Source organism: Melopsittacus undulatus, unplaced genomic scaffold (assembly GCF_012275295.1).
Source record: "Melopsittacus undulatus isolate bMelUnd1 unplaced genomic scaffold, bMelUnd1.mat.Z mat_scaffold_188_arrow_ctg1, whole genome shotgun sequence".
NCBI lineage: Eukaryota > Metazoa > Chordata > Aves > Psittaciformes > Psittaculidae > Melopsittacus > Melopsittacus undulatus.
This window is the reverse complement of record NW_022994145.1, coordinates 24,284-45,175: the sequence shown is the minus strand read 5'-3', so window position 1 is coordinate 45,175 and position 20,892 is coordinate 24,284. Positions and strand designations below refer to the sequence as shown.

General features: G+C 42.5%; 1 pseudogene across 1 annotated transcript in view; it reads right to left on the bottom strand.

Annotated features, from left to right (window-relative positions):
- Positions 1–20,892, bottom strand: part of LOC117438376 (neuronal PAS domain-containing protein 2-like) — a 45,869-nt pseudogene that overhangs the window by 3,400 nt on the left and 21,577 nt on the right. Inside the window, exons 6-16 of the transcript XR_004550724.1 lie at positions 20,480–20,561; positions 19,451–19,557; positions 18,093–18,240; positions 17,124–17,205; positions 16,293–16,434; positions 15,464–15,570; positions 15,202–15,294; positions 8,799–8,945; positions 2,644–2,838; positions 1,372–1,529; positions 767–859 (exon numbers count right to left, since the gene is read on the bottom strand). The product of XR_004550724.1 is annotated as a neuronal PAS domain-containing protein 2-like (transcript). The remainder of the gene's footprint in view (positions 1–766; positions 860–1,371; positions 1,530–2,643; positions 2,839–8,798; positions 8,946–15,201; positions 15,295–15,463; positions 15,571–16,292; positions 16,435–17,123; positions 17,206–18,092; positions 18,241–19,450; positions 19,558–20,479; positions 20,562–20,892) is intronic.

Sequence of the window (20,892 nt, the reverse complement as noted above, 5' to 3'; positions counted from 1 at the left end):
CAGGAAGTCTATGTGAACTGAGAGATGTGCTTTTGCAGATCAGGCCTCTTTTACTGAGATGCTTAAGAGCAGATCTAAAATGCTGTGTATTTAAGGTTGACAAATGTATCTCAAGGTACTCTTAAATAGCAATAGTGATGTTTAAAAGTACTGAATACATACTTTTCCAAAGTAACATAATTACTTTTAAAGTAACGACATGTGAACAGTTGCCTATTATTTTAGCAGGTTATGATTAAGTACAGTGACAAAAAAACAGCTAAATAAAAAAATATGCGTATTCCAATAAATGTTTTCTGCTTTCTTCATCTGAGTCTTGAGGCAGCAAACAAAACTGAGGTGGTTTGTTCAGCAGCTTTTCCAGGTGAGCTCAGGTGCAGGAGCCTGTTGATTCTTTCTGCTGTGTAGGTTAAGCATTGCTCCAGTGGCCTTACACCAACGCCTCACTGCACATGGAGCATGGGTGTTCTCAGCATGGGTATTTCAACCAGGCCAAGGCGGTTGGAACTAGATGAGTTTAAGGTCCCTTCCAGCCCCAAACTATTCTATGATGATGATTCAATGAAAAAATTCCCCCAGCCCTGGCCTGTTGAAACACTGCTGGCATGCTGTGTGCCTCTCTGTCATCCTTCTGATGTGACCAGGCAGGTTAAGGCTGACCCTGACCCCGGGAGGCAGGTTCAGCACAGTAACAGTCATTTAACTAAAGAAGGCTTATTTCTGCTCAAAAGCAACTTTGATGTTCTATCTTTGACAAGTCACATACTTAGCCTGGGATCCCGTCATGCTGAGGTCTGAAGGGTGTCTTGCATTACAGGACCCAGGCATCATGGGCTGAATAGGCTGGCTGAGCAACAGTCTGGTATATGGAAAAAAAAGAAAAAGCAACATCGCTGAAACAGAAGGACCACATGAATCCCACATTTTGAAGAGAGAAATAGGGTGCTTTCATAGGTACAGCACAGGGCTAGGTATGAGGAAGCCTAACCTAAATTCTTAGGTGTGCTGGGTGGGCAACCTGAGTGATGTAAACTGGGGGCTGGGGCAGCACATGCCCTCCCTGGTGATGTGGGTGCCTCGCTGTGAGACTGGGTGCTAGGATTTTAGAAAAGCAGGATTTCTTTTGCTCCTGTTGGTGGGAATGGCTTGTGTTTTGAGTTCTGAGTATCATTACGTGATTTTTTGGTTCCCATGTCTAGTTGGATCCTTCCCCACGTACCCAGGGTAGCCTGAGACAGCGAAGGGAAAGCGGAGACATCCCACCACCCTGGGGCTGGGAGGCTGGAGGAAGCGATGCCACGCCGAAACCAGCCCGGGTGCTGCAGGGTTCTCCATGCGCAGCGGCCGGGGCCGGGTTGGGTCGGGCCGTACCTGAGCTGCTGGTCGTGGCTGCAGCCGGGGGCGGGCGGACCGGCAGGGGGCGCCGCAGTGCCGTCGGCGGAGGGCGCTGCTGCGAAGGGCGGAGGAGCGGCGCGGGGGGGGCGGCCGCCGCCAGGGGCCAGATCCGCGCTCCTCGGCGCCTTCGGGCCCTGGAAGAGAGCGGGGAGACAGAGAGCAGAACTCGAGCGATGCCGTGAGCAGTGAGCGCTGAAAGCAACGGTCACCGCCGGTAATGCCTGGCGGAGCGTCCGCCCGGCTGCTGTCAGCGTGCGAGAAGCGACGCTTCCCCACGGATTGTTCTACCCCTGGGACCTGAGCGCTCCAAAAGCAAAGCTGCCCTGGTCGTGCCGTGAAGCAGTTGAGGAGACAAATGACACTCCCATGATGGCATAGGCAAAGTTAGGGGTGATTAGCACTGCAATAAAAGCCGGGTGATGGGAATAAATCTCATTAGAGAAAAAAAAAGGTGTTTTTTCTCCTATTTATAATACGGATGCAGTCTTTATTTTAATAAGTTGTTATAATAGAGGTTAAGAGCTACAGCTGAGGGGTCTGAAGATAATGTTTTCCACCCACTCAGGGAGCAAGGAGTGGGTGGAAGCAATAGGAGCTCAGTTTTCTGTGAAGGCAGGTACAACAGGTGGGTGGAAGAGCAAACACTGGAAATGCTGAGAAACCGGCAATAAGAAATAAAAACATCCCATGTCAAAACTACTGGCCTTCACAGATCTCAGCTTCTACTGACTGAGGCTGAAATCCATTCCCCAATCCAGGAATCTGTGATACAACCTGTAGGTCTCACATGAATCTCAATGTATTTCATCTGTGTGCTACCACATCAGACAGGTTTTGCTGTGTTGGTGGCATCTGACTGGATTTAAGAAGCAAGGAAGGGTAAAGCTTATTGTGAGAGATCACACTGCTGACACCACTATTGCTGGTTTCCAGTGTGGTCAGTCAGGTTTATTTCAAGATCAATGGAAGAATAGTAAGTTATCTGCACCTTTTGCATGTCCCCCTACTCAGTTTTCAAGCTGAAGCAGCTACTCAAGTAACCCGCTTGGCCAATGTTTTAAAACAGGGTTTTAAGGTGAAGTAAATGCTGTAGGGAGACCCTTCATATAGGCTGCCCTTATGTAAGAGAATAGGGAAGGAAAGGCAAAGGCACATGCAGAGGCCTTGACATACTTTTACTTGCTTGCGTAATAACAGGTCTGTGTCTTCTTTGCATATAAATGCTTGTCTGTTCAAATAAATTATTACCTGGCTCGATATCACACTTGCTTCTCTCAGTGCTTGCTGGTTCACTGTTTGTGAAGATGCAATTTGCCCTTGAAGTTGAGGACTGGGGACAAGCTGCTGCTGAGCAATGGTCCCTCTCCTCTGCTGTAGCTGTTGTGGCTCCAGCTGCTGAGTATTGCTAAAACTCAGAGACACTGTCGGTTGCTGTAAGAACATCTGGAAAAGAAGGGGGGGAGGATTTATTTACATAGCACAGCTGTCTTTGATAACAAAGGTGACAGAATTATATCCGAAGGTATATTCTGAAATGAAGTTATCACATTTCTATATTCACTATGCATTTACTGTAACTGGAAATCACTGATCTTTCCTGCATTAACAGTTCTGCTGTGTCTAGTTTCTTGGTTTCTTGTTCTGCAGGTGCATTCACTGCAGTCACAGTGTGTCCTGGAGGTACAAGTCCTCTCTCTGGGAGGCAGGTGCAGCCCTCGTAAGAGCGGTTCACTATACATTCACCATGTTCTGGGGCATCCTGACCAGAGAAAAGAGTAACTCCATGGTTTGTCAGTCCTTTAATTTTCCTTTCAAAAAACCATCCTGTCTTTCAGACAGGGCTGCCTTTGAATGTGTCTCTGGAAACTCAACACCTGACATACAGTTGGCTTGTTGGACGTTTTTAATGAGGCCACAGGCAGGCCAGAGCTCTTCGTGTTGAATGGCCGTGTCCTTATCATTGAGAAGATGTGTAAACAGACAGTCACTGTCATTTATCTGATTTCCTGTCAGGTAACTGTCACTTGATGTTCTTCCTAACTGTGCCATGCATTTGACTTGTGCAAAAGGGCTAGCAGCTCCTCTGTAAATGTTCCTGTAAATTATATACTCTCCATTCTTGCATTGCATGATGGAGCTTTCTTCTTTAAAAGTTGCAGGGTTTGGGAAATTTTTGCTTTCAAGGGGCTATTTCTTTTGTTATAGCTGTACAACGGAAAAAGACATCTTTTAAAACTATGAATTATTAATGCTACAATCTGTCTTTGCAGTATTTTGAACTGAGCCTCTTGCCACCAAGCACTATACGGAAATACGCATCCCACGTAGTTGAAGGCAGTTTTGGATCTGATTCTGATTCCACACCACTGCTATGTGTGTGGAACTCCATTAATTTAAGCAGAGCTACTTAGGGTTTAAATGAAATGAAAATCAGAATTATTCCCTTCATTATTCATTGATCAGTCTCATGCCTAGCGGTACAGCTGAGGTACACTCAATAATTAGTACACCTTTCTGCAGCTTATTGCTATATTAACAATTCCCTAAACTATCATGTCCCCTCTAATTTTTCTTGGAAAAAAAAACCCATTCCTTTCTCCAAAGGGACAATGCATTGCTTTTCTTTGCATAAGTGTGGGTTGATCCATCATGTCTGTACTTACTTATCTAGCTTTTAAAACACAGGTTTTATTTAAATATGATAATTTAAAAAATTAATTTCTTCATGACAAGATCTTAGAAAAAAGATACAGTCAAAGCTTACATTAATCAGCTGGGAGAGGGGGGCAATTAAGGGAAATGTTAATGGACCCAAAGCAACGGCTTGTTTCAGGTGCTGTAGGCTAACTGCAGCTCAAAGATGTCTGATCGAAATAAATGGGTCAAGTAACAGAGTTGTGGCTGTTCGCAGCAGGTCTGAAACTAGCTCTGAGCTCTGAGTTTTCTTTTGAAAACACTGCTCAGTGAGTTTTGGAGCCATTACATATCAGAAAGACAGATGGTCTCACAACTTCTGCCAAGTAAATAGGTCTTATTATGAATAAATCAAAGACAAATCATGAAAATTCATTTTCCTGTTTATTTTCTGTATATAGAAGCTCAGCTTTGGACATGTTTAGTAAATGAACTCACTTGATTAACTCTAGCAATGAAACTGATTGACATTGATATGAAACCCGATATAAAACATTTGATATAAAGTTCAGAACAGGTAAAGCAAATAGTGTGTTTAAAAAATGTGATGGGGAGTACAAGCCTACTTGTACTGAAGCCTACTGGTACTAGCCAGATCACTGCAAGTTAAGACCTTTAGGAAGATTATCTCAAGTGTCCTTCCTATATGTGGCGCACAGCGCTGGAGAAATAACTGAGTTCATCCAGTGCAAAATTAACATCTATCACTGTGAATGTCAGGCAGTGTGCGAACTTGCAGTGAACAACTTACTTTTGCAGGGACCTGCCTGTGTGCATGCTTCACTTGCAGATGAAGGCCAAGGAACTTATCCTTGAAAGAAAGCAGAGTAACCTACTTTGCAATTACCAGAGTGTGCCACTGGGTAAGAGCGTGCACAGTTAATAGTTGGCAGTGAACACACTCTTAAATTTACAATCAAGCTTATCCCAGTAAACCAATCTTGTTTGTTCCTGTGTTCATATCCTGAGAGGGCTCTGAGTGTTTCATACCTAGGGACCCTCTTTTCCATTGTAACAGTCAAAGCAGCATCATTACCATCTGAATATAAATGCCCTGGAAAAAACAAGCTGAGGGCAGGAAGCAATGGTGCCATTTAACCCGTGTCTCTGCAGAACTGGAAAACTCAAGGTGCCTCATCAAAACAAGAATTAACCTGAAAGAGGTTGGAAGCATGGAATTTCTACCTGCCTACCTAAGCCTAAAAGCAAGAACATGCTTCATTTGTACAAAATTTAACCATGTTTTTTTTTCATAATGTGCCCTTTTGTGATAGTACTGCCTGAATTCCCCTGAAACACTGAAATATGTCAGCTTTAAGTATAAAGAGAAACTGTCTAATAGGAATGAAATCTTGCCCACTCTTAAGCAAATCCGAGTAGATAAATTAGGAGCCCCCTAACTGCGTTGCTGCTAATGACATGGCTCATGGCTGATTTTGTGGACTGCAAGGTCAGTGAAGCATCTTACAAATACTTTTTAATTGGCCAGCTTGTTAACATAAGCAGAAAAGCAGCAAGGGAGGGGAGGGGCTTTCTGACACTTCTGCCCCCTCATTCCAAGATAGATGGTCCCTACACAGCTAATGGGTGTATCACATTGGCAAGACATCATGAGGAAAACGTCTCTCTGACTCTACCTGTCCTTTGGATAATCAGGGCATTATAGCCTTTGGGCTCGTCATTACAGGCATCAAGACTCTTTATGTGAAATATGTGAAGATAAGCACTGCACTAGGGAGCTGAGATTCGTGGATTTTGAAGGGAGCCTGGTTTGCAAATGATAGGTGGCTATGGATGGTCTCATTTGTAGTTCTTGCAGGCTGATCAGGCTCAGCCCTTCTGCCTTCCACCCCATCCACAATTCATTAGCTAGACTGTTCAAATCTGGAGCAGACACAGCATCCTTCAGACTTCTGAGGTTACTCTTGCTGCTCTTGTCCTTCACGCTTTTGTTTGGTAGGAAAAGCAGTAATAGGGATTTAATGGGGTTTTGAACACTTTTGTTCAGGGCCCACAAACCTCCTGCTAGTTTCATCTTTCATCACACAAGGCTCTTGGAAATACTTTCTGATGCAGACTACTGTGCTCAACATCTGTCCGATTGGGAAACTGTTTCTTGGTGGACTGCGGTACTGCAGTTTTGAAGATCCCTGAAGGAAATGGAAATGGGGTTTAATTCTCCACAGAGCAACCTGTACAACTTCTGTGTGGAAGTGAATGAACCAGTGGGGAAGATATGTTAATAAATCAGCTAATGAGGGAACACTGGAGAACACTTCCCCCTTTTCAGACAGCCTGCGGCACTCCCCCATGCTTACAGCTCTTCCTCGCAGAATATTAAAGAGACCAGAAATGTGCTTGATAGTAATCTCACCTGTTTGCTACAATGCTTTGTAGCTCTGATAATAGACACAGATCAATGTCTGCAGACATCCAGCTCCCTGAATGATCAAAATACGTGCTGCAAAGCACATGGTTGGATTTCTGATTTAAGTTTACTCCTCGTTGCTTGTGAGTCACAAAAGTGCTTCTTGCAAAAGTGTGAATCTTTCTTTTGAGTTGCCCTTAGTCAAATAAAGACAAAGCTAATTCCTGGTCTCTCTCTATCCTTACAAACAGCACAGTAATTTCTTTGTGCTTGTTTGTTTATTTAACCTCGAGAAACTGGGGGAAGGAAGAGGCCCTGACTGTGAGCCAGTGTGACCGCTCACATCTCGTTGCTTTGTTTGATTGCTCTAAAGACACTGAAAGGCACCCAGACTATGGAGGATCACCCTCCCCATCCAACATTGCCCCTGCAGGCAGATGTGCAGCCCCTTTTGTTTCTGAGCTGCCCTCCGTTCCCCCTGCCTCTCAGTTCTGCTGGGAAATGGTCAGTACTGACACTAGAGAACTTGTACTGGTCTGAAAAGACTTTGTCCAACCTGATGCAGTCTTCAAGAGGCAGAGGATCACCAAGTGGTGTATCTCAGAGCTACAAATTGGTATGGGAAGGGCAGTACAGAACTACCCACTATTTACCCACTGGGCCTCCTCTTCTCTCTGCTTGAGCTCCCTGTGAGCATATCCGAGAATCTGTCCCATGGTCTTTGGGTTATTAAATGCACTTCAGCGCATATGGGAGACAACTTTCTAAAAAAAAAATCAGTTTCCTGCATATAAGAATGTGCTCTGATCTTCTATTTTTGCCTGAATTATACATTAACAAAAAAAAAAAAGATGAGTGTATGTGACTGTTGAAGGCTTCACCAGGAGCAAGTAATGGTTTTCACCCAATTAAAAAGAAAAGAAGTGAGAATATCATGTCTCTTGATATTCATAATAACAATAATAGCTTTCAGACATATGACATGATTCTGAACTGAAGGCCAGTTAATTGCAGAGAGACTTTCCCTTCCCATTAATCAAAATCAGTGCAGAACCAATAGAAGAAATGCACTGAAGTTAAACCTAGTCTACTCATATGCTTATATAGCACCAGGAACAGGCAGTCCTAGTTTTGGGACCCACCATTGCTATTTTGTGTAACAGCAGTGCACATGCAGCAACTTAAGTGGCAAAGTTTCTAATTTGGCTTCAGTGATCCCTAATTGCCTAAACATACAATCCCAATTTGTTTCAATATGTGAAACTGCACTTCACAGATGCTGATGATGGGTGAAAGTCTATTTCTGTGGAAGTCAGGAGCAAAATCCCACTGATTTCATCAGGTCCCAGGTTTTCATCTGGTGCTTAAAATGTTCTTTGAGACATTCATTTGTGCGACAGAGCTTGTCTTCTAAAAAAATCTTGTTAGTACAGTATTCACAGTGGGTCCCCAATGCAGCATTTCAAGCAAGGGTGATTTAACCTGGCATCTATAGTTAAATTATGAGAAACATAGAAGTAATCATCCCACATCCAGAAAACTTGCATAAAACTGGATAATTTGCCCATTTGTCATTAAATGAAACCGGCGATATACTGAACTTCCTATTATTTCTGAGGTTTGCTAGACAGAAGAGGTTGTACAAAGCAGATACTGTACTTGGTGAATTCTAGCTCTGTGTAGGAGGTATTAGAGGCAGAGTAGTCAGCCTCACCCTCAAGGCTTAAGCTGGTCCAGTGAAGAACAAATTCTGACACCTTCCAGGTGTGAACAAATGATCATCAGCAGAGGTTTGTTTTTTTTAATGTGACAAGGAAATGAACCTGATGTGCTCTGTATCTGGGCTGGGGTAGGATCAGGAAAACAGGGAGTGGTGAATGAAAGAGATGAGCACTGCCTAAAGGAGGGCTGTTGGCTAAGGAAAAGCTGGACAGACAAGATACCAAGCACAAGTGATACCAACATGAAGCAAGCAGTGACTGGGTGGAAGCTGATGAACTGGAAAGGCATAATAACTGGTAAGTCTGAACTTGAATGTTTTTCTACTACAGCTGCTCAGTCTGAAGACTCAGTAAACAAAGTGTTAAAATGCTACTGTAAAAGACCCGACTTCTCATCCTAAGCTTGAGGTATTTCTCCATTCACTTCTTTCAGAGGGCTCTTAAATCGTTCTAGGCATAGGTTACTCAAGAGGCTTTCAGAGGGTAACATCCTCATTCAAATGAGCTGGTTTCCACATGTCCAAAGTTCCTGGACTCTGGAGCTAATTTTAAGTTGCCAACCCTGCCAATAGCCACATGAGAGAGGATGGTTTTCTATACCTCTTCCAGCAGTAACATACCTGTATGCTGGAGTCCTGGACCAGGCAGAGCTGCTCCTGTATCTTCTGGAGCTCCTCCTGCTGCCACCGGATGTTGGCCTGTAGGATCCGGGTACGCTGCTCTAGCTGGTCCTTGATGGTCTGGAACATGCTGAACTGTGCCGAGAACTAGAAAGAAAAAAGTGGGAGAAAATCAGTCATTATAATACAAACAGGCCTCAGTAAACATTGTTTTATAAGAAGTTATTGTTTCTTGATTGTAAGGAACAGCCAAGGAATAGAAGATGTGTTTGTAACATACTAACATCTAGGCAGAGATAAATCTGTGTATTTTCAGTTTTATGCACATATATATTAAATTACTTCAGTTAGAATGTTCTGCTTACAACTGACTCTGTTCCGCTAGGTAATATCAGAAGGACTGGTTTTTGAGAGTATGTGTCATGGGTTCAGCCGTGGCAGTCATTTTTCTCCTTCTTGTAGCTGGTGCAGTGCTGTGTTTTGACTTCTGGGCTGGGAACAGTTGCTTGATAGTGAGCATGTTTTGAGGGTGTTTTTGTTCAAGGCCTTTGTTTTTGTTCAAGTGCTTTTTGTTCAAGGCACGTGTTCTGCCGGGGAGGAGGAGAGGCCGGGAGGAAGGAGAGACAGGACACCTGACCCAGGCTAGCCAATGAGGTATTCCATACCATAGCACATGATGCCCAGGATGCATACTGGGAGAGAGAGAGCTGGAGGGGTGGAGCTCGGGAGGAAAATGGAGGAAGGAGCACGTGGTCCTCGGCCAGGCAGGGTGGGGTGAGTTATGGGTCGGTGGCTGGTGGGGTGTTGTATTCTTTTCACTTGTTGTTTGCTGTATCATTATTATTTGTAGTGGTAATGGCAGTAGAGGTTTTGTGTTATGCCTTAGCTATTAAACCGTTCTTATCTCAATCCATGGGGGCTACATTCTTTGGATTTTCCTTCCTAACTCTCAGGGAGTTGGGGGACTTGGTTTAAACCACGACAGTATGCTACTTTAAAATATCAAGAGCATCTTAACTAGAGAGCAAATCATAGAATCATAGAATCAACAAGGCTGGAAAAGACCTTTAAGATCACCAAGTCCAACCGTTACCCCAGGACTGCCAAGACCACCACTAAACCATGTCACTGAGGGTCTCATCTAAATGTTTTTTGAACACTTCCAAGAATGGTGACTTCAGCACTTCCCTGGGCAGCCTGTTCCAGTGCTCAGTGTTCAGTGAAGGAATTTTTCCTAATATCCAGTCTAAACCTCCCCTGGCACAGCTTGAGGCCATTACCACTTGTCGTATTGCATGTTACTTGGGAGAAGAAACTATCCCCCACCTCACTAAAACCTCCTTTCAGGTAGTTTTAGAGAGCTATATGGTCCCACCCCTCGAGCCTTCTCTTCTCTGGACTAAATAACCCCAGTTCTCTCAGACACTCTTCATAAGACTTCAGTGCATTATTTCTATTAGACTGTAGTTTGGAGCCCTTATGGCATAGCTGCATATTCCGGACATGTTTTACTTACATTTTCCTTTTTCCTCACTGAAATAGCAGTGCTGCAATGCTTTATTCTGCTGATGACTTACTGTAGCATCACATAACAGCTGACCACAACAAACAATTTCTAGATCTCTACAGCTGAGTACTAGTCAAGCTACAAAGGAATGCTCATTAAGCTATTTTTATATGTGATGTAAAATGAATAGCTTAGCTCAGTGGGAGAAAGGCTGCTCTAAATAATAGCATAAAATGTAGATCGCTAATCAGGGTGAAGAAGAAAGTGCAGCCTTCAGTAGCAGCAGTACCTACCACAACAGGCAGTCATTCAAGACGTGTGGAGGGGACTAACACAGCAATAAATTCTTAGTTTTATTTGGTGTTCTTGGGTATGATTCAAAGTCCACTAAAGTTAATTATTATTTTAATAGGTTTTGGAATAGTTGCTTTGCATGAGCTCATATTCCAAAAGCAGTCTTTGGAAAAATACAAAACACTCCAAAAGATCTGTGAGCTTTTCTGTATTTGAGGCACCTAAGACCTCTCTGAAAACATGTAGTGCTGTGAGGGTCCAGGCAAAAGAAAATGAATAATTTTGCTGTGACTTAAAAATGGTGCTCCATTCCTGTGGCTGTTCCAGTGGCCCTGTGCTAGCACCTTCCTGCTCCATAGACATGACCCGGCTTACACCATTTCTGGCTTTTTTACCAGGAAAACAAAATGGTAAGAAGAAGGGAATTATGGAGCACTCTAGTGCTAGTAACGCTGTATGGTTAAATGAAATCTCTGGCTACTTACAGAAACCTAGATGTGACTGTTCTGATTTGTTCTGTACAATGTCAAGTTAAATACTTGAAAGTACCTTCACATTCCCTCTAGCAAAGCTGAGATATCCAATGGCGTTTAGGTGAGAAAGGGCAAAAACTTCAGAGGGTTTATTTCTATTTACCAGGTGGAGAGCAGCTTTCCAGCACTATCTGGGAGGTCACTGCACAAAGAGTAGTGGCAAGGGGGAAGGGAGATTCATGGCCCTCCTGGTTAGGGGGAAGAAAGGGCTGCTAAGGTGGCACATGCAGTTGTGGCTAGCAGAAGCTCTCAGAGCCCACTTTGGTGGCAGAGGTGTTTGCAAGTGTTTGCTGCTTGTGCCACCTGCCCAAGGAGATAATGTGAGCACTTGGCCTCTGGTGCTGTGATTCATGTCACTTTTGCCTTCAAACAGCAGCACTGTCATCTGCAACCCCATCCTCTCCCAGAGCAGAAAAATGGTGTCAAAGCTCCTGAAGGGAAGTTTGTGTTACTTTTTTTTGATGTTAAAGGGGAGAAATCAGAGCTGGGTCTCTCTCTTTCTAGTCCATGTATAAGGTATTAAATGGGAATGGATGAGTGGAAACCTCTGATGTTTGGAAACAAGTGCCCCAAAGGAGCAGCTGGTGCTGCTTGTCATAGCATGACTCTGTTTCTGAAGAATCCCTGGGACCCTGATTTTAGGAGTGGAATGACGCTATGTAGCAACGCCTTGTTTAGATGAGATGCAGCTAATTCCTGCCTTAACCTGACCGTATAGGAGGAATTTTTAAAAAGGCAAACTAATTCTCCCTATATGACCTGTTAGTGCTTCTCTGAAGTCTTTAAAAGGGCCCTTATCGGAAAGGAATTAAAAGCAATTTTAGCCAAAAGCTTTGTTTTATCTGCCTGGCTTGCTGACAGTAGACTTTTCATTACTGTGTGAACTCCTTGAAGGCACTTTGGGAAAGGAACCCAATTTTCATCAATTAATAAATGTAAGCAATTTTATGACAGATAATTTTAAAATCATTTGATACTTCAATAAGAAACAAAATCCATTTCCAGATGTTAGTTTTGAATTTGATTTTGTCTTGCGAAGTCACACGCCAGAATAATTGCTGTGGATTTTACATTATTGTTCCTTAATTATTTTTTTTTGCAGCACCTTCTTACAATTAGCATATTCATGCACAATTGTCTTTTTGTTCTCTTTTTCATGTGCTTTTTGTATTAATACATTTAACAACAACAATTATACAGTAAAAACATTAGAGTGAAAGCTGTTAATGAGGAAAACAAGGGACAAGGAACTTTCTCATTTGCCTTTTTCCCTTTCTCACACTAACCCCAAAACTTGTTGATAACTCTAGCAATGACCCCTGTGATTACAGAGCTTCTATTGTTTTTGTACAGTGACACACTAACAGACATTGACCTCCACCACAGTGTTTATCTCAAGATCATTAACTGCTCTACCAATTAGGGGCGAAATCTGTAATTGTATAATAAATTAAAAGAGCTTAACTCAGAATGTTCCACAGAAAACACTGCACAGTTTTAACTCTGCCATTGGCATCAGATGATGTTGCTCCTTGTCTCACTTAGGCATTTACAAACATTCATAGGATCCTCAGAGAAGTGTATTATACAAGGAAAAGAGTCAGCTTTCCAGATGCAAACACTGAAGACTAAACCTGTGATATATCTATAATCCTACCAGTTTAATCAAGCTCTGTTAACACAGACAGAAAAACTCCTCAGCAGTAATTCTAGTCTGGTTTCTTAGGTAGCTGGGCAATGAAAGAGACCCTATTTACTTTTTCTTAGCTCAGTTTCCTGTAAAATGTTATTTTCTGCCTCCTGTCCAACTTTCAGTCCTTCTGGCCAGTGCTGGGGACATGCAACAGAGTTGTCAGCCTCAAAAATACCAGGCTGCTGGAATTTCATGAAAGCTTTAGCTGAGCAAAGGAGAGAGGGATCCAGTCGTCCCTTCCTCCTTCAGAAAGGCTGGGTCCATGCACCAGCCTTGGAAGGCACAGCCCCTGGAAAACCGTGTTTTCATTAGTTTTGCAGTTCATTGAACAACATGTTCGTTCTTTCTGTCTTTTGAATAACACCTGCACAATCCCTAATGGATTATTAGTGCTAATTATTATTCAGTCATCAACATCCGCTGTGTTGTAGGGGATTTTAATTTATTACAATGAGGAAGGCAAACAAACATTTTCTGATAGGGAGCACTTGGTTTAACATAAACCATTTACATTCAGGTGACATTAGTACTGTGCTGTCTGTTTCTTCAGACAAGCAAGGCAGAAGCTAAAACTGCATTTCAGTGAGACAAAAACCATCACAGCCTTTGCTCAAAATAAAAGTAATCAAAGTTCAAGCAGATGGTGCCTGAGGCAGATGCAGGAGATGTGGATGCTTAAAATGTCCTTCCCCACACTGCTGCCCTGTAGCCAAATGCTAGCCGAAAGGACACCCATCAGAGTGTCCTCAGCTCCCTGCATGGCCAGGCTCAGCACACTGCCTTTCAGCTCCTGACTTCAGTCACCTTCAGCTGAGGGCAAGTGGCAGAAAGGCAGTGGGGAGCACCCTGCACAGTACATCCTCCTGGTTTGGCAGCAGGGTACCCTGCTACAGGTGCTGCAGGCACCTTGTCCTATAAATGATGGATTATCTTGCTGTAGGCTGACATTTATTATTTTAAGGTGGGAAGTACAGAATAGTTCAGTAATTTTCACAATATTTCATGAAAATCACCTAAGAGCATATAGATTTGGTACTTTTCCCTGGAGCATCACTATGGAATGTGAGCATCAGCAACCTGAGCTGCAACATCCTGGTGTTGGTCCCCTGCTCCACATCAAGCTCCATCTTGAGCTTTGACAGCAACATTGCTGTGACTTTGCTGCCAGTTGAGAAGAGGGCTGCCAGAGGTCTGCCTTCTTTCATCAAGATTTAGCTGACCTGAGGAGGTTTAATCAGTGGCCATGTGTCTGGATGGTGCTTCAGTTTGGTGGAAAAGAAATGGAGCTGGAGTGCCATAAGAGTGTTTTACTGGGAAAAGGCAAGGCAGCAAAGCTCTTGGTAAACGACTGGAATCTTTTCACAAAGAGCTTTGATGGAGAAGAAAGGGAGGTAGGAAAACGTCAAACAAAACACACACAGGTTTATAATAAATAAACTAATTGATGTTTGGAAGTGCATTAATGAATAATTGAGAGAAATATCTGTAAAAGAAAATGAATGCTCAGAGCAGATAATTGATATGCTGTTTCTTCACTGCATGCTGGTGTGGAGTCATGAAAAGAATATTAAACATAGAAGATAAATGAGAATTTGTTATTTTAAATCAGGGTTCCTCAGGACTTTGAATGTTTTATATGCTACAGAAGAAACTCTGGGATATTTTGAGGGAATACAGCATAACAATGGTAGAAGCAGCTCAGGTCCAGGAATACTGTGCCATACCTAAAATCATAGGATGATGGGCTGTATCATCATGGCATAACCACAGGAGAGAAACAATGTGATGGGAGCATGGTACTCAAAATGCTTCTTCAAAATGCACTGCAAATGAAACACTGAGGTCGCTTTTGGGGCCATTGCCTGCTTTTGACATGCAGGTTAATAGATTTCACTGGAGGAATCTATCTTCAGTGGCATTCTTACCATTACTGGCACACTCACAAAATGGGTTTTATTAAACTCACATGTCCTTTACTGCTGGTTAGTTCTGCATCAGCACAGCCAAGCAGGTTTTCTTAGGAGAACTGAGCACTTTTGTTAGGTTTTGGTCTGTGACTTTGATTTTGATGGGACCTGATTCTGTAGAAGCAAAACTGAAAACTTTTTTTCCATCTATATTTTTGTCTTCCCATGAAATAGATGTGTGTGTTCACTTGAACCTACAGGTACCTGGGCTCCTCCTCTAAATACCAGTATGCAGATGTTAAAACACACGAGTGTAAAATTCAGATTAGTTCCCCACAATATTTTATGTATTTGAGAGCTGGTGGGTTTGGGGATTTCAGGTACTAAAGAGGTAACCTAAAAGCCCCAGAATGAGACAATATCAGGAGATAAGCAAGTGACCTATTCCACTTCCAAATCCCCAACTAACCTGTGCCAGAGGTGCAGGCTGATTTTGCAGAGTTGCTTGAGGCAGCAGCTGCTGTGGGAGAAGCTCACGTGAAGGCTGAGAAGGCAAAGAAACCTAGATTAAAACAAAACAAAACAAAACTTATTTATAAGTTTGTCTCCTTTAAATTTTAGGTTTCTTCTAATGCCATGGCTTTTGTGTAAGTTGTTTTTAACCACTAAGCTGCCTATGTGGCACATGCTTTATACTGTCTGCCTATTTTGACGGCTCTTTGTGAAGTTACCTGAAGAGCAGTAGGTTGACTGAGTCTGTGCACGGATAAATCCTGCTGAGCACTCGGTGTTCTTGGCAAGGGAGTGTTAGGCTCTGCAATCAGCTTTGTTGGTGTAGCTGCAAGAAAAGTACCAGTGAGATTTCACATGCTGGAAAACATCCCTGTTTGAAGTGTGTATTACAATGAGACCTGTCTAGAAATGATTACGGCCTCGCTAAACTCCAGTGGGAGTCAAGGCTGTTCTTGTTGACTTCAATGGCAGTAAAATTAAACTGATAAGGAGGGTCTGGGCAAAGATAAAAGTAAATGAGACAGATTATGATTTTGTGCTCCAATGAACAGAGCAAAAGGAACCAAGAACTGTGCTAAAACAGCTGGAACTCCCTTCAAATAGCTTAAATAACTGTAAATTTAGGTTAGCTCATTGACTTTTCTTCCAGACCAGGGAGCAGAAAGAGTGCATAAGGTGTGCACAAGTCAATGCTGGAACATCCTGAGTCTTGGCCAGAAGAGAATCACTGTTATTACTCATGTGAGTCTAGAAGGATCTCATGCTCATACTGATGCCCTCAAATCTGAAGACAGAAGCTCTCATTTTCATAACAGATTGAAACAGCAGGTTTCACAGCTAGTCCCTCTATTCATTTTCCCATGTACAGGTGGTTGCACTAGAACCATACCTCTTGTATGTTAGCATTTCAGATTATGCACTTCATTGTGAGTGACAAACACGTATCATCGATACCTCATCACTCACTGTTAAATTAGAGGCTGTGGTATATATGCACACATTCTGTAACTTGGCTAAATACTGCAGTAACACAGGAATGCCACTCACATGCTGGGTCTGACTTGGGTGTGTGGGAAGATTTTGGTGAGCTCCTGGATGATACTGAAGGTGTCCGACTAGTGCTGAGGATTGAGGCACCAATATCAAGTGCATTAAAGTGCTGTTCAGGATCCAAGCTGGTGCCACTGTCCTAAAAAAACCAAACCAAAACAAGAAAAGGGAATGGCTATTGCATCTGTCAGTGTAAAAACATTGTGAAATACATCTAGCAACGGTTGGACACCCAGTTCTTTGGCTGGCCTAAAATAACTTGAGTAGAACTAATCCCAGCTAGGCTAGCAGAAGACCTGGGCACAGGTGTCAATTTCCTATCTAACAATGCATTTTACAAAGAACTATCACTGAGTTGGAAATAAATAGCAAGCTACTGCCATAGTAATTTTGTGCCTTCAGATGTGTTTCTGAATCTTTTGTGTTTAGTTGGACGCAACAGCAACTGCAACCTCTGTGGGACACTCAGCCATGCACTGAGGAGGAGCTTTTCTTTCTTCCCTCAGCAGATCACTGAGATGTAGCTAAGAAGGCTGATTGCCAAAACATGCTCAAGTGAATCGAAATGGTAGTATCTTGCCAAAGACAGGTGGAGATATCTTATATTGTCCCTGCCCATGTTTCTCTTAATCTGTGGCTGCTACTGATCTCCAGGCTTATCCTTTCATGAATTTACACAATCTACGTTAAAATAATTCAAGTGAGTAATGAATTCTGAAGTTGAGGGAATCCATCCAGAAAGACAATGCTGGAGTCTTCAGTTACGTTAACACAGGAACAAATTCTGATTACTACATATATTCATGAAAAAAGCTTTTCTCGTTGTACCTTTAGTGCTGAGGACACAACCTCTGAGGACACTTCTTCCAAGCCCATCTCCTGTCTCCTCTCCACCCGAACATCTGCATAACTGAATGGAAAATATAATTCTTTGTATGAACATGGTATTGTTATATTTCATTAAATGTACTTTAAACAAGCGGAGGGACATATTACTGTAACATTTTACAAGTTAAATTAACAGCTGAAAAATCACTTAAGTCAAATGCTACTGAATAACACTTGAGAGACTGTTTCAATTTGCAGTTTTTGCTCTGTTCCTATCTATCTTGTTGAAGTCAAGAGGTATATTAAAGAAGTATATATAAAGGTCAAGTTCACATCTTACAAGCGCTTTATGACTTCACTGAAAAGCTTCCACACATCTCTTTAAAAACAACATGAGGATTAGAGGAAGTGAATAGTTAAGGGATCTGTCTATTCTCTATTTTTGCACAAAATGGAAAAACGCAACAATCTGCCCCTAAATTAATGACTGACAAATCAAGTTTAGCATAAGGTAAGGTTTCATGAATCATAGAATCACAGAATGGTTTAGGTTGGAACAGACCTTAAAGATCATTTAGTTCCAAACCCCTGCCACAGGCAGGAACACCTTCCACTAGACCAGATTGCTCAAAGGCCTGTTCAATCTGGCCTTGAACACTGCTGGGGATGGGGCAGCCACAGCTTCTCTGGGCAATGGGTTCAGTGCCTCACCAGCCTCACAGTGAAGAACTTCTTCCTAATATCTAATCTAAATCTGCCCTCTTCCAGCTTAAAGCCATTCCCCTTGTCCTGTCACTACATGTTTATTTTGATCAGTTTTCTATAATGAATATATTTCCTTCAGAGAGCTCAAGCTTATTTTTTTGTTATGTAAAACATGATGTTTTTAAGATAAAGTGTTGGCAGTCGTGAGGATGTCTTTATCTTACTGTGCTTTATGTCCATGCTAGTTGATATGATTTTCCATACCTTACCACCATGTGTGTGCAGACAATGAACTCTGGCTTGGAGTTCCACTGGTGGTAGGTGATATAGTAATGGGTCTGGAGCCAGATCCACTGCTGTCCTTTGGTCAGAAACCGATAGCAGCAAGACTTCCCCTTGCCAAACTGCATCACTGTCAGCAGAAAACACACACATGGCTTGTAGCACAATTTCTGATGTGAAAATGGCAAGAAATGTGAAAAAAGTGACAGAAGCATCTGTGACCCCATTGATTTTCCTGGGAGACAGGAGTCAAAGCACCTTTTGAGTGCGTGGTCCTGTCAGTGTTAATGATAGAGCAAAAGTAAGAAAGATCAGTAGGTATCTTCTTTGGCTCTTTGAATGGTACAATTCTATTCAGTACAATTGACATTAAATTTGGACACTAATGCATTAACATCAGTTACGGTTTAAACAGAGATCTTACTCTGGTTTATGTGCTGATCACATACGGTTTAATTAGGCATCTGGGATTAATTTCTAAGAGAGATCATCTTAAGTTCTATATCAGAAAAGTACAGGATAAAGATGCTTAAAAAGATGAGCATTGTGTGCAGAGGGATTCAGAATGAAGTGAATATAGGAGATAACATTGTGCAAAGACAAAAGTCATTTGAAATTACCATTCTCAGACTGACAGGAATTCAAACTGCAGTAAACTGGGAAGTATAGGAGGCTTTAAAGATTCCCCCACAAAGTTAATCTCTGCTTTTTTCCCCTAGTGATGTTAAGGGTTTCCCAAACAAGCACATATTCAGCCTTTCTGTATTTTAATCTCAACATATAAAACTAATGTTGACTGGATGTTTTCAGGACACTCAGAGGCAGTAAGCTGAGATGGTAAAGCCAGTTCTATAAGTAAATGTTTGAAAAGCATTGCCTCAATTTCTTTAATTAGTGAAAGAGTTTTTCACTTAAATCTTAATAGACTATATTAAATTCTCACAGGTATCCTAAATAAGTGGCTCACGACATTAAGGTAAATAATCTGCAAGAGTTTTACAAAACACAATCTTTTCTGAGATTACTTGAACTATTCCTGCATGTTTGTTACTAATTGAGTGGGGTCTAATTTGGCATATTTTATCCATTCAGTGAGTCTTGTTGACTCCTTTGGGGATATGGAGGGTACAATTGTATTTTTCAGAGCTTGATAAGTCTGATCCAGATGCCGATCAATCTGCAGTGCCTCCAATCTGCTACATCTCTTGCTAAGACATACAGGTGAGAGGCAAGGGTCAAACCTCTACTTCCAAGTTTAAAACAATTTTAACTGAAATTTCATTTCACTGAAAAGAGGTGTCCCAGTGACTCCACAGGAACCTGGGCCATGCGATACTTACAGTGTTCATGGCACCTTGCTAGCAGCTCTAGGTCATCTATATGGTAATAGTCGTAGCCAGAAGTACCCAGCACTTCAAAAGGCAAGTATCCTATAATCGGTGGTGCTCTGCGGTTAGGCACAGTATAAGTGAGTTCATAAACCACAAAACAAGCAGTTCTGCATATTGACACAGATATGCAAAAAGCCCAGATCTGCTCTCGCTTATCAGTGTATAGTTACCCACCCCAGCGGAATGGATCTGGACTTGCCTTTCCTTGTGCCTGGGATGCCCAGCTGGGCATGGCAGTGCCAGCAGGCACCATCCTTCCAGGACAAGGCTATGACAACACCATATTTCCAGGGAAAATGTGGTTGTGGAAAGCAGCTCAGCTTCTCAGAGACCTTCACACGGGAGCAATCTGCTGTGGGGGAGCCATTCCCTGGCTGCTCCTTGGTCAGGGGCTCTCCTGCTGCTCCCACAGTCTCTGAACAGGGGAAAACGTATGGCAAGGTGATAGGAAGCCACTGTCTACTGGGACTATGGGGGTAGGAGGGGAGATCATCTGTGCTGCTTCCCTCTGGGTGCCTGCAGAGCTTGTCCATGGCATGCTGGGGCAGTTGATTTGTACATTTGCTAGCACGGTTGCCTCAGGCCAGCACAGACTTTCTGTCCGTAACTGAGTGGGAATTGCATACACAAAGTCAATGGCTGGATTTGGAAAGAATGGTTTCTGCAACTGTAAAACAATTAGATCATTTTGCCATGTGGCAGACTCTGGTCCACTGATAATTTAAAAGTAAATGAGAACAAGCTAATCACAAATTTGGCCTGAGAAAACAGAGTAATTTTGTTTTAAAAGACTGATAAAAACAAATGCAGAACAAAATGTAAAATAGTAAACATCAGCTTTTGTAGGAATTTCAGTGGCAGCCCTCCTGCTCATGTGATTTAGATGTGAAATGGAACACTATTTGAGAGAATTGCACTTATGAAAACAACAGTTGACAAGCATCGAACGCAACCAGGAGTGCTCTTCTTGCCACCAACCTGTGATCCAGGAACAAAAATTTCACTCCAGGCTGTGTCGTGATGTGAATTCCTCTAGAGGTTCTTCCACGATGCACATTTCCTATGTGGTAAAGAGCTGACTTAGAGAGAGTTCTGCTTCATTTAGCTTTTGTTAGCTATAAATACATAGTGCATAAGAGGCGAATACAGAGAATTTACACATTTTCTGGCAACTCTAAAGAGCAATCTATTGTATTTATCAATGCCAACATTTTTGCAGGAGTTGGGAAGAAGAACTTGTGATTCACGTGGACTTAAGAGCTGAGACTGTTCTTCAGGGAGCCAGAGTTTTCATGGTTTTGAGGCAGTGCCTGGGGTGTGATGGCTGTGCTGCCAACAGCCCCAAGGAGTAGTGCCCTTTTCCAGCATCCAGCCTCTGCTTGGTCCCATCT